Source organism: Pongo abelii, chromosome 5 (assembly GCF_028885655.2).
Source record: "Pongo abelii isolate AG06213 chromosome 5, NHGRI_mPonAbe1-v2.0_pri, whole genome shotgun sequence".
NCBI classification, from domain to species: domain Eukaryota; kingdom Metazoa; phylum Chordata; class Mammalia; order Primates; family Hominidae; genus Pongo; species Pongo abelii.
The window spans coordinates 35,903,922-35,917,789 of record NC_071990.2 but is presented as its reverse complement, the minus strand read 5'-3'; the positions used below and the strand labels follow the sequence as shown (position 1 = coordinate 35,917,789).

Sequence of the window (13,868 nt, the reverse complement as noted above, 5' to 3'; positions counted from 1 at the left end):
GCCTTATAATTTTATTACAAAATTGAGAAACCAGATGTTTTACTTTATGTTTTCTAAATTTCTGAATGTATTTTCAGAATGATATAAAATGTTAAATTTTATTTTAGATTAGAACATTGTTATCCAACTGGATGATAAAGAAAAGGAAAAGGAAAGAATGTTGTGAGACCTCCTAAGTACAAAATGGAGGAAGTCAATGGAATAATGGAATTCCAAGCTTGAGAGAAATTCTTAGGATTTTGATTGGATGATTAGGTATTGGTGGTAGAGAGAATAATGGATCCTCAAAAATGGAACTTGTAAATATGTTACCTTATAGGGCAGAAAGGACTTTGCAGATGTGAACAAGGTTAAAGGCTTTGAGATGGGGAGATTATCCTGGGTTATCCAGGTGGGCTCAACTTAATCACGTGGGTTCTTAAAAGTGGAAAACTTTCCCAACTATAGTCAGAGAGATGACTACAGAAGAATGATCAAATAAATGCAGTATTCCTGGCTGAAGATGGAGGAAGGGGGCCACCAGCCAAGAAATGTGGGCAGCCTCTAGAATGTGGAAAAAGCCAGGAGATGAGCGCTCTCCCAGAGCCTCCAGAAGGAATGCAGCCCTGCCAACACCTTGATTTTAGCCCAGTGAGACCCATTCTGGACTTCTGATCTGCAGAACTGTAAAATGATAAATTGGTATTATTTCAGCCACTAAGTTTGTGTTCATTTCTTTTTTTTTTTTTTTTTTTTTTTTCTTGAGACGGAGTCTCGCTTTGTCACCCAAGCTGGAGTGCAGTGGTGCGATCTCGGCTCACTGCAAGCTCCGCCTCCCGGGTTCACGCCATTCTCCTGCCTCAGCCTCCTGAGTAGCTGGGACTACAGGCGCCCGCCACCACACCCGGCTAATTTTTTTTGTATTTTTAGTAGAGACGGAGTTTCACCGTGTTAGACAGGATGGTCTCGATCTCCTGACCTTGTGATCCACCCGCCTCAGCCTCCCAAAGTGCTAGGATTACAGCCGTGAGCCACCGTGCCCGGCTTTTTTTCTTTTTCTTTTTCTTTTTTTTTTTTGAGACGGAGTCTTGCTGTTTCCCCAGGCTGGAGTGCAGTGGCAAGATCTCACCTCACTGCAACCTCCACCTCCCGGGTTCAAGCGATTCTCCTGCCTCGGCCTCTCGAGTGGCTGGGATTACAGGCACGCGCCACCATGCCCTGCTAAATTTTGTATTTTTAGTAGAAATGGGTTTTCACTATGTTGGTCAGGCTGGTCTCAATCTCGAACTCCTGACCTCAAGTGATCCACCTGCCTCAGCCTCCCAAAGTGCTGGGATTACAGGCATGAGCCACTTTGCCCGGCCTGTTTGTGTTAATTTCTTATGGCATCTGTAGAAAACTAATACCACATGTAAGTGGGTAAAGCTCAGAATTCATATTTTGCCAGAGGGTTGCAATGGAAAGTGAACTCTGTATTGTTAAGATAACTTTCTATCCCTTGGGAATTGTTTTTCCTTCCACTTAGCAAACCTCATTTTCCCCAAAAGTAAAACATATATTTATAAATTACTTTTTAATGAATAAATACAAAATAATAGAGTTGGAATAAACCTTAGATATGATTCCAGTCTAACCCCTGAAAAGTATAGATGGAAAAACTGAGTGAGGGCCAAAGATTCCATAGCTAGTTAATAGTAGATCTGAGTTTATTGGCCCTTTCTTCCTTCCATATTTTTATGGAATTTAAGATGATGATTTAAGATGGCCAGGTTTTTTATTCTTTCTACACAGACTCAAATGCTATTCTTGTACAGTTTTTCTCTTAGGCATATAATGGACTTTGGGAAACAATTTATATAATAGTGTTTTAATGAGCTAGTACTATAAGAGGATACAGTATTAAATAAAACTTTTGTGTTGGGTTTTTCTGTCTGTGTCTCAAGTCTGAAACATCTCTTCCTCCAGTTGCTAGTTAATGTATACTCAAATATTGGCAGCTAGGTGTGGTCCTCTGTTCTTGACTGTCCATATTTAAACCAAACTAATCTAATTAATAAGGTAAATCTGCTATGTGTTGTGTATGCACAGACATACTCTTATAATGCACTTCAGAGATAGATTTTAATTATGCTTGGGTGTTCTTAATTAGTACGCCTGATTAGAACAGAATTTTATTTTTACTTTTATAGTTAAACGCTCAGGTACAGTGTAATTCTCCAGATTAGATTTTTCAGATTAAATTTAGAGAAGGAATATACTTAGCTTGTAATGGTATTTCAGCACTGATTCTTTATAGTGTCTGATGTTTTGCCATCTTTACATTGACTGTGATTTTGAAAATTGTGATTCATCTCATCATTTATTGAGTACTGCTCCTATGCCATTTACTTATACTAGGTGGTGGGATTACAAAATGAATAGGACACATTCTCTACATGTATAGTATTTATAGACTTTTCTCATATGTTACCTTGTTGGCTCGTTCCTAGAAATCATCAGGAGACTTAGGACCAAACTCTTTGGCCCTAGTGAATCACCTCAAGTTACTCCACCACTGTGGCACAGGTAGAAATTTGACTTTCTATAAAAAACCTAGACAAATAATAGGGGCTCATTCCTACTGTCTTCACCTTTATCAAAATGTAAGTTCCATGGAGACAGAAATTGTTTTCTGTTGTTTAATGCTGTATCTCCACTACAACAGTGCCCAGCATATAGTAGGTATTCAGTAGACAGTTGTTGAATAAATAAGTGAATGGCTCCTACTTATCCTTCAGCTTTCAATTAATTTATTATTATTTTAAATTTCTGTTTCTTTTTAGAGATGGGGTCTCACTATGTTGGCCAGGCTGGTCTTGAACTCCTGGCCTCAACTGATCTGCCCACGTCGGCCTCCCAAAGTGCTGGGATTACAGTTGTGAGCCACCGAGCCAGGCCCACAACTACTTTTTTTTAAGAGTCAGGGTTTCACTATGTTGCTCAGGCTAGACTTCAATTCCTGGGCTCAAGTGACCCTCCCACCTCAACCTCCAAAGTTGCTGGAGGTACAGACACTTGGCACTGGACCCAGCTGCTGCCATAACTTTAACAGTGATGCCTATCAGATGTACCTTTGAGCTAAGGGGTCTCTTGTCTTGGTACAGAGCTGGATACAGCTTATGAGAGATAAGAGGCAATGCATAAAATTAGCTGGGCGTGGTGGCACATGCCTGTAATCCCAGCTACTCAGGAGGCTGAGGCAGGAGAATCGCTTGAACCCGGGAGGTGGAGGTTGCAGTGATCTGAGATTGTGCCATTGCACTCCAGCCTGGGCGACAAGAGCAAGACTCCATCTCAAAAAAAAAAAAAAAAAAAAAAGAAAAGAAAAAAAGGCAATGCATAAAGTCAAGAAAGAAAGTGCCAGAGAAGGATTCAGGTTGCTTCAGGGGGTAAAACAGCAGTAAATAGTTTTATTTGAACAATGGTATGGTATGGTATTAATGAGGGGAATAGTACAGTAACTTCAGACACTTTCTAAGTGCTGTAGATCTTTTAAAATCCATCATAGTCGTCTTGCTGACTTCTTTAGTGATGGTTTGAGTTTTAATTATTCAATTATGCTGCCAAAAGTACTGCAGGTTGTCAAGTATCATTTATCCAAAATGCTTGGGACAAGAAGTGTTTTGGATCTTGGATTTTTTCAGATTTTGGAATATTTGCAAATTTCTCTAAGGGAAAAAAGATATTTTGGCATGTAATGCATAATATTTGCATAATTATAATCCAGTGTTCTAAAATTGTTGTACCCACCAAAATCTACAAACAATAAGGAACTGTGGTTGTTTGCTGCAAATAACTATAATAAACCACACTGTTTGTATCACATGTATTAGCCCATTGTGACATTGTCAATTGACCATATGCACATACATGTATACATGAGATATAGTATCTTGGGGATGGAACCCAGGTGTAAACATGAAATTTATTTATGTTCATATGTACTTATACACACAGCCTGAAGGTAATATCATACAATATTTTTATTTTTTATTTTATTTTTTAATTTTTTTAAAGTCAATAAATTTTTATTCATGGAATTCCATGTTGTGATTTCTTCCACTATCCATCAGGGCCACTTTAGATCCGCTAAAGAGCTGGAGTCAAAAGATTTATCTTCAAGTTAGCCATTTTTAATGAAACTATTGCTTATTTTAATCCAGTTTTCCTGTCGGCCCATAATTCTTTTACTTTGGCTTCTGTCATCTCCTTTTAATATGGATATACTGGTGAAGATTTCAAAATTCACCAAGGATCTTTGGGATCTAATTTCTTCAACCAATTTACTTTAGGGTCCTTTTTACTGTAGGTGGTGGATCTGCCTGGTTCTCAATTTGACACCCTCTCTTAACATGAATGAATTCAAATCATATTCATTCCTAAGCGATGACACTCAAGAATAGTACAGATGTGTGGAATATGCCAGTACCTTTAACTCCAGATATCATGTTCTCAAGATAACTATTAAAACAAAAAGCCATCATATGTATCGTCAACATGAAATTGGAATGCAAAATTAATACTGCTGAGGACTTCCCTCATATCCCATGCTGTTTAACTGTCTATTCTACAGTCCTATAATCAGTCTTTTTTTTGTTAAGAGACAGGGTCTTTGTTACCCAGGCTGGAGTACAGTGGTGCCATCAAAGCTCAGTGCAGCCTCCAACTCCTGAGCTCAATCCTTTTGCCTCAGCCTCCCCTTCCTGAGTAGCTGCAGCTACAGGCACATGCCCCAATACCCAGCTAATTTTTAAATTTTTGTGAAGATGAGGTGTTTGTTACTTTCTTTCCCAGGCTGGTCTTGAACTCCTGGTTTCAAGCAATAACTCCCGCCTCGGTGTGGGGATTGCAGGCTTGAGCCACTGTGCCTGGCCTGGAACCAACCTTTATGGCTATCAATACTCCCATCAGTTAACTGTCTCAGGTATCATAATATCCCTTCTTATATGTATCAAAACTCATACTGAACAATGAGTTCTGGGTTGCAAAAGAGGATTTATTTTTTGCACCTAACCATAAGTCTTTGTCCACAAGTTAAACAAAAACAGTGCAGTATACAATATTTTTAATAATTTTGTGCATTAAATAAAATTTGTATACTTGAACCATTAGAAAACAGAAGTATTAGGTGTGGAGTTTTTCACTTGTGGCATCATGTTAGAATTCAAAAAGTTTCAGAGTTTGGAGCATCTTGGATTTTGGATTTTTCCAATTAGGAATGCTCAACCTAATCAGAAGTGAGACTTGGACATTAAAAGTTTGAAAGCCATGGTTTTATTTGCTTAGTAGTATATAATTGCAACAGTACTTTTTATCTTAATTATTGTGTAGAATCTGATGACTCCCCAACATGTAACTGTCACCCACACTTCTCTCCTGAGCTCAGGCCTTATCTCTGATAACCTTCTGGACATCACACAAGCACCCCTTGCTCAACATACCCCAGCCAGAGTTCTCTTGTTCTCCATAAAAAGCACTCTAAAATGTTCGAATTAAATTGAAGAGAAAGAATAAAAAGTCCTGATGAGTGGAACCATGAAATGTTTCGTCTTTTTCCCTAAGTTTAAAAAGATCATGAAAGTAATACATGTTTAATGTTAAACTATTTAAATAATATAAAAATAAAATGTAAGAAGTGAAAATTCCTTCTTATCCTCCCAAATCTCATTCTCCAGAGGTAACACTGTTTTAGCAGTTTGGTAAGTTATCTTTCCAAACTTCTTCTATATATAAGCAAATACACAAACACATGTATACTTTTTTCCTCTTGGAAATAGGATCATGTTACAAATCATTCTGCAACTCACCATTCACTTAATAGTACATCTTGAAAATCCATCTGTCTTTTCATGTGAGTATTAGAAGGTTGTTTATGTGGAATGGGTAAGACCTCACCTGCTCCATATTAGTCATATTTTCAGAGGTTAGCTGTCTTAAAGGGAAAACAATGAAAAAGACATTTTGGCATGTAATGAACAGTATTTGCATAATTGTAATCCAGTGCTCTAAAATGATCACACCCACCCACCCACCAAAATCTACAAACAACTGGGAACCGTGGTTGGTGGCTGCAAATATATTGCTATAAATTACACTGTTTGTGCCAGGTGTGGTGGCTCGTGTCTGTGATCCCAGCACTTTGGGAAGCTGAGGCGGGCGGGTCACTTGAGCTGAAGGAGTTCGAGACCAGCCTGGCTAACATGGCGAAACCCCATCTCTACTAAAAATACAAAAATTAACCGGGCATTGGTGGTGCACACCTGTAATCCCAGCTACTCAGGAGGCTGAGGCAGGAGTATCATTTGAACCTAGGAGGCGGAGATTGCAGTGAGCCAAGATCAGGCCACTGCACTCCAGCCTGGGCAGCAGAGCAAGAGTCTGTCTCAAAAAATTTTTAAAAATAAAAAATAAATTACACTGTTTGTGTTACATGTATTAGCCCATTGTGGCATCATCAACTGACTTTTCTTTTTTAAATGGTCCAGATAACCAAATCATCACTGGGCACTATGCACCGTAACAATACACTTCATTTACTACAATGCTATTCTTTTTTCCTTTTTTTTTTTTTTTTTGACAATATCTTGCTCTGTTGCCCAGGCTGCAGTGCAGTGGCGCAACCATGGCATGATACTCCTGCCTCAGCCTCTCCAGTAGCTGGGACCACAGGCGTGTATTTTTTATTTTTAGCAGAGATTGAGTCTCACTCACTGTGTTGCCCAAGCTGGTCTCAAACTCCTGGGCTCAAGCCTTGACATCCCAAAGTACTGGGATTACAGGTGTGAGCCACTGTACCTGACATTCTTTTATAATGGATGAACATTTACAAAATATTTTCCCAATTTAGTTGTTTGGATGTTTTTGTTTAGACTTTTAGCTAAATGATTCTCTACTGTATAGATTTATCTCATCCTTTTCAAAAATATATTTTTATAGTAAGTATTTGCCAAATTTTACTCTAACATTCCCATGACCATCCTTTTAAGGAAAAACTTTGAAATACTTTTATTTAGCCATACAGTTAAAATTTAGCTGGAACTAAGTGACCTGTGTTTAGTTGATGAACAGATCCATGCTATTCTTGCATCATGACTTTTTAATCTCCCCTTGATTCTTTTCCCTATATGCATTTAAGCCTGTCTGGTTCTTTTCTCAAGCCTTTACTCTCTACTTCCCTTTCACCCAAAGCATTTCATGTTTCCCCTTTATAACCCTAGTATAAGTATCAGACTTCTCACCTGTGACTTTTGCCTCTCTGTACATCTCTCTTCTACTTTTAACTTTCATGTTTACAATATGCTACCTTTCTGTTATTTTCAGTTTTTACCTTCTCAAACTTCAGAGAATCCCCACTGCCTAGTATTTTTGGAAGATGCTAGAGGATACACAAAATGCCACCTCCCAGAAGGTCGAGGCATTTTTTTCTTTAAAAAAAAAACCTTTTAGCCAAATACTTATGCATAAGAAATGCTCCATTTTATTCTCAGTAGTATCTTCAGAAAGATTTCGGAGGTAATTGCATCTACAAAATAAAGACTTAGTGCTAAGAAAATGAGCAATCCGATAAGAATATGTAAAATAAAAAACATTATTACTATTTTCTTTTTTTTTTTTTTTTTTGAGACAGAGTCTTGCTCTGTCGCCCAGGCTGGAGTGCAGTGGCACGATGTTGGCTCATTGCAAGCTCTGCCTCCTGGGTTCACGCCATTCTTCTGCCTCAGCCTCCCAAGTAGCTGGGACTACAGGCGCTCACCACCACACCCGGCTAATATTTTGTATTTTTAGTAGAGACAGAGTTTCACCATGTTAGCCAGGATGTTCTCCATCTCCTGACCTCGTGATCCATCTGCCTTGGCCTCCCAAAGTGCTGGGATTACAGGCGTGAGCCACCCCGCCTAGCCTTTTTTTTTTTTTTTTTTTTTTTTGAGATGGAGTTTCACTCTTGTCCTCCAGGCTGGAGTGCAATGGCACAATCTCCGCTCATTGCAACCTCCGTCTCCAGGGTTCAAGCGATTCTCCTGTCTCAGCCTCCCGAGTAGCTGGAATTACAGGTGCCCGCCACCATGCCCAGCCAATTTTTGTATTTTCAGTAGAGATGGGGTTTTTCCATGTTGGCCAGGCTTGTCTCGAACTCCTGACCTCAAGTCATCTGGCCACTTTGGCCTCCCGAAGTGCTAGGATTACAGGCTTAAGCCACCTCACCTGACCACTAAATTCTTTTAAAAATCCCTTGAGCACACTAAATGATATATTGAACATAGCTGATGACCAAATGGTGATGTAAAAATTCCATCAGGCCAGGTGTGGTGGCTCACTCTTATAATCCTAGCACTTTGAGAGGACAAAGTGAGAGGATCACTTGAGCCCAGGATCACTTCAAGACCAGCCTGGGCAACATAGTGAGACCCTGTCTCTTCTGAAAAAAATAAAAAAAAAATTAGGTGTGGTGGCACATGTCTATAGTCTGAACTACTACTAGGGCAGCTGAAGGGGAGGATTGCTTGAGCCCAGGAATTCAAGGCTGCAGTGAGCTATGATGGTACCACTGCACTCCAGCCTGGGCAACAGAGCAAGACCCTGTCTCTTAAGAGACAATAAGAAATAAATAAAAATTCCATCAAAGAATTTCTCTTAGGGTATAAAGCCAGAGACAAAGATGAAAAACGGGAGAAATGTCCAGTGGTTCTCAACCATGTCTGACTGCACATTAGGATCATCTAACATGGTTTTTGAAAACACCATTACCCTGGCCCCACCACAGACCAGTTAAATCCAGACCCTCTGGGCTGGAGTCCAGGCATCAGTAGCTTTTTTAAGCTCCTCAGGTGATTCTGTTGTTTGGCCCACATTTAGAAAAAGACTTAAGAAACCTGAAGGATAAAACCAAAATGTCCAAAGTCTATCTAGTAATACCTCTAGAAGTAGAGGACAGAGACATCCAAGGAAAAGAAATAATGCTAGAAAATTTTTCTGGAGATTCCACAAAGACTTGTCTTCAGCAGTTAAGGGCCAGAATATCAAGGCCCCTGCAGGAATTAAGGAAAGAAGACAAGTACCTTGACATATCCTTGCGATGGGTCTGAACTCCAAAAATAAGGATTATTATGTCTTCCAGAGAAGAAAAGATGGGAGCCGCAGTGTGCACTCTGGAGGGAAAGAAACCTACCTGGCCTAACTGATCCAAACACAGTTTCTGCTTTTTCCCCCAGATGTCGCTCTCCAGTGCATTCCCCTAGCTCACTCCTGCTTTCTGGGGCTGACCCCAGACCTAGAGCTTCTCCAGGCTCCCCTGGGAAGAGCTGCTCTTAACAGTTGGTGTTTGGGAGGCCACCTTCTCTTCTTTGCTCTCTCCCTCAGTCTGACCTCATCTGCTGTGTAGTGTTCAGAAATTCCCCCAAAGTTCTGGTTCAGTTAGAAAGACTTCTTGTTTTCCACCTCAGAGTTTTGCAGATTTTAAAAACTTTTTCTTGTCATCCCAGCATCTTCCTGGGGAGAGGAAGTTGATGACTTAGTCCTGTCGTTCAACCTTTTTGAGGCCAAATAGGGTAAAATCATAGTAAGGGGAATAATACTGTATTCAGGTTCATCTTTTAGTATATAATGGTAACATTTGGATAGTCTAATATTTTCTGGGTGTTTTTGTTTGTTTTAATATAATCCTTTGCTTTCTGCTTACTTGAAAACAGTAATTTATCCAACTCAGCACTCAGAGTCAGGGGAAGTGTGGTCTGTTAGCTTTGTTTTCTTCAGTAATTATTTGTACTGAGAAGAAAACTAAGTTTACCAAAGAAATATCTTTCTGAAAACTCTCCTGTTAGTAGCATAATCTGAGGCAAGACACTGATATTTTAACAAAGAGAACAATACAGTAATTTACATAATATACATAGGGAATTGGTAGATAATGGCTTTACAATGACTTCTCATTTTGGGGACCTGATAGTTTAGTTATGTTAATTGAAGTTTTTAGTACACTGTTGATGAAATATTAAGTGTATTCTCATTTTTCTGTTATGTCTCAGGTGTTTGCTGACTAGCACTTTGGAGAGTGTATGCTTATCTGCCATGTCCATAACAGAACGAACTGTGTGTTCCCTTTCTGATGCACTGGGTAGCAATTTTCCACCTTTGGACAGTTCAGCACAGTAAGCTTTATCATAGATTAATATCCATAGCTACATAGTGATTTTAAATCCAGAATAAACCTAGGGTGAGGGAAAGAAGAGAAGTCTCTCTTATAAAAACGGTGAAACTGTCTCAATGTGTCATTACAGTTTTTAGGAATTGTCTGTCCTTACTGTCTTTTTTATATAACATTCAATCAAGGAAAACGTTTTATTTGTTTTGTTAGCTTACAAAAACCTATACTCCTAATGACTTAACTGGAATTAAGGGGAAATACTTGGAAAATTCAGTTTATTTCTTTATTCTTCCAGCTTTATCTGCTTTTGAAAGTTCAAAAGTTTGTTTACTTGTTGTTTTTATCTTTGTGTTTTAATTATTCATAGTACTTCTCTTCATATGGACTCAGTACTACTGACAAGAGCCATCCTCTGAGATTACTAAGATGACTTGCGTCCCTTGAAGTGCTGGAGCCAAAACATGAAGAGCTAATTCCTTTATCAAATGAGATTTAGAAAGCTAGTAAATCAGCTTATACAGGTTGCCTATTTACTTGAATTTAAACAAGCCATTGTTTTCAAAATAGCAAAGTGAGAACTAAAAGAAAATGTTTCTTTTTTTTCTCTCTTTTTTTTGAGACAGAGTCTTGATCTGTCGCTCAGGCTGGAGTGCAGTGGCATGACCTCGGCTCACTGCAACTTCTGCCTCCCAGGTTCAAACGATTCTTGTGCCTCAGCCACCCGAGTAGCTGGGATTACAGGCGTGTGCCGCCACGCCTGGCTAATTTTTGTATTTTTAGTAGAGACGGGGTTTCATCATGTTGGCCAGGCTGGTTTCAAACTCCTGGCCTCAAATGATCCCACCCGCCTCAGCCTCCCAAAGTGTTGAGATTACAGGCGTGAGCCACTGTGCCCAGCCTGAAAACATTTCTTCATTGACAGTATTTTCATTTAAAAATTTAGCTGAACTCCAAATGATGAACATTCAAAAGAAAGCATTGTCTTTGGATGATTTGAAAGCAAGTGGCAGATATTATGACACCTCACCCCTAAATACTACAGCATGTGTCTCCTATGAACAAGGATATTACTCTACATAAAACCATAATACTATATCACATTCCAAAAGGCTAACATATAGTAATAATAAGCTAATATGCAGTCTCCTTTTCCAAGTTCTTATAATATTTTGTCCCCTAATCCAGGATCCAGCCAAGGATCACTGATTACACTTGGTTGTCATATCTCTATAGTCTCCTTTAATCTGGAACAGACCTCCCATCTCTCCCTCTCTCTCCTTCTCTCTCTTTTTTTTATCTTTTAAGAGATGGGGTCTCACCCTTCGGCCCAGGCTGGAGTACAGTGGCATGATCACAGTTCACTGCAGTCTCAAACTCCTGAGCTCAGTCAATAGTCCTTCCATCTCAGCCACCTGAGTAGTTGGGACTACAGGTGCACACCACCTTTTTGGTTCTTTATGTCGTTAACATTTTTCAGGAGTCTAGGCCAATGGTCTTGTAGAATGCTCCACAATCTGTTTTTGTCTTTTCTTCTTGATTAGTTTCAGGTTAAACATTTTTGATAGGGATAGCACATAGGTGATAGCACATCTATATTACATCACTACATCATATTAGGAGACAGAGTAATAGCAGTTTTTTTCATTATTGGTGATGCAGAGTTTGGTTATGATGCAGATCACTTGTTAAAGTGTTATCAGTCAGATTGTTTTATTTGAAAGGTCCTTTTTCTTTTTTAATAATAAGTAATCTGTGGGGCACTTTCCCAATAACCTCTCAGCTGGTGGTTTTAATTTGTTCAATGCTTTACACCCAGAGATCTATTGATGGATGTCAGCATCTCTGTGAATCCCCAGGAAATTTTTTTGTGTGCATATATTTTCCCAGGCATACAGTCCAGGACCCTCCAAATATTTAAGAGATCTTTTCCCTCTGTAAAAAGGTGCCTTTTACAAGTTTCTGTGCATCACAGAAGCATGTTATAAGCAGTGGGTTTCTAGAAGCTGGGAACCAATCCATTCTTCTGATTTTCCTGATTATCTAGCTTGCCTCATGTAGACCTAGGTACATAATTTTTGTTGTTTGTTTGAGAACGATTGTTCTGGCCTTTCGCTTATCCTGAGCCAAACATTTGGATCTTTTATGTTTGGTATAAAGTGTACTAGAAACTAAAGCAGAGAGACTTAGCCCCTGGTTTTTGGTGTTCTCATTTGAAGATTTTAGGGCACAACAATTGGATTTGTGTCTTTATTGAACTGAATAGTGGTCATTTGGAAATGAGTTAAAACACTACAATATATGTTTTAGTTGTCTAATTATAGTTTTATCAATAAGACATTTTCTGCAAGTGCAGAAAGACTCTTTGTAGACAAGAAGGCTCAGGAGATGAGTTTAGGGGGCCTTAAGTTTGTTATTAGCCTAATGTGTAATAGCTGTAGGAGTGATTCCTTCTTGATTTTCCCTGCCCAAACAGGGAGCAGTGTGGAATTCATCATGGCAGTGGTTAGGTGTGTTTTGTTTAGCCTATGATTAGCCTGTTGGTTACATTGGCTTGCCTTACATGAAAAAATGTCTGTCAGGTGACCACCAATAACAATAAGAGCTAACATTTGAATAGTATACCTTAGAAATACACATTATACCACTTCATCCAGAAGATTATCTGTGAAAACAGATATTTTTATTCTAATTACATAGGTAAGGAAAAAAGTCTTAGAGAAGTTAAGGTAACCAACATCAAACAGCTTGTAAGGAGCAGAGGAAGAACCCCCCAAATTTCATTACAAATTCCTTGCACTTTTTGTCTTACCATTCTCAAAGGTAGAGGCATTCTAGGGAATCTAAATATGAACAAAGCGTGGACCTTGCTCTGAAAGATCTTTTAAACCTAACAGGCGCATAGTCTTAGAAATCTCTTACAGACAGCAAATCGAGAGAAGAGCTAAGGAAGTACATAAAAGGGCAAAATGGCCTACAAATAGAGGGTCAAGGTTGGTATGACAGAAGTAGCGTTTGAGAGAGGTGGATGTTTTGGAAACAAGAAAGGGAGTGACCAGAAGAATGACTATGGGAAAGCACTGGGTTTGTTGTAGAGGTGGAATTGGCCTAGTTTGGCTGGAGCATGAGCTGCATGAAAGAAAGTAAAATAAAATAATGGCAGCTAGAACTCAAAGATAGATTAGGGCCAGATTGTGAAGGGCCTTGAATGTCACATGGAAGAACATTCTGTAGGTATTTTGGGCAGGAGATGAAAACTGACCCTACAGAAGGCCCAATAATGATGATAAATGGTTAAACATGTTTAAGGTACCAATCTATGCTAATCTTTTAAGAAATGTTATCTCATTGCTGCCTCACTGTAACTATGAATAGTGTACTGTGTCCATTTTGCAGATGAAAAACGAAGGCTCAGCAAGATCAAGGAAATTGGAAATGTCAGGAGCTGCAGCTAGGACCCAGACTTGGGTCTGTCAGATTCTAAAGCCTGTTCTGTGTCTCACTGTGATTGATATATTGTCAGTTCTTTTATTAAGAACTGATAAGGTCTTAACCCTCTGTCAAGAGTATGGCTATAGAAAAAGGATGTTTTCAAAGTTGTGAAGGGACTGCTTTTCACCATGTTATGTTAAGGAATGTAATCACTACCCAACTTGACTTGTACTGTTCTCTGTTTTGAGACCAGAGCTAGATGGGAAATTGAAGAATTGGA

General features: G+C 39.1%; 1 protein-coding gene and 1 pseudogene across 2 annotated transcripts in view; one reads left to right on the top strand and one right to left on the bottom strand.

Moving 5' to 3' along the window:
• The window catches only part of FKBP5 (FKBP prolyl isomerase 5), a 111,802-nt gene that overhangs the window by 28,596 nt on the left and 69,338 nt on the right, over positions 1–13,868 (top strand). The window contains exon 1 of one of the 2 annotated variants that reach the window (XM_054556722.2): positions 10,014–10,163. The gene's annotated coding sequence lies outside the window, so the exon portion shown is untranslated. 2 annotated transcript variants of the gene reach the window in all.
• Positions 4,950–5,070, bottom strand: LOC112134062 (small nucleolar RNA SNORA40; annotated as a pseudogene).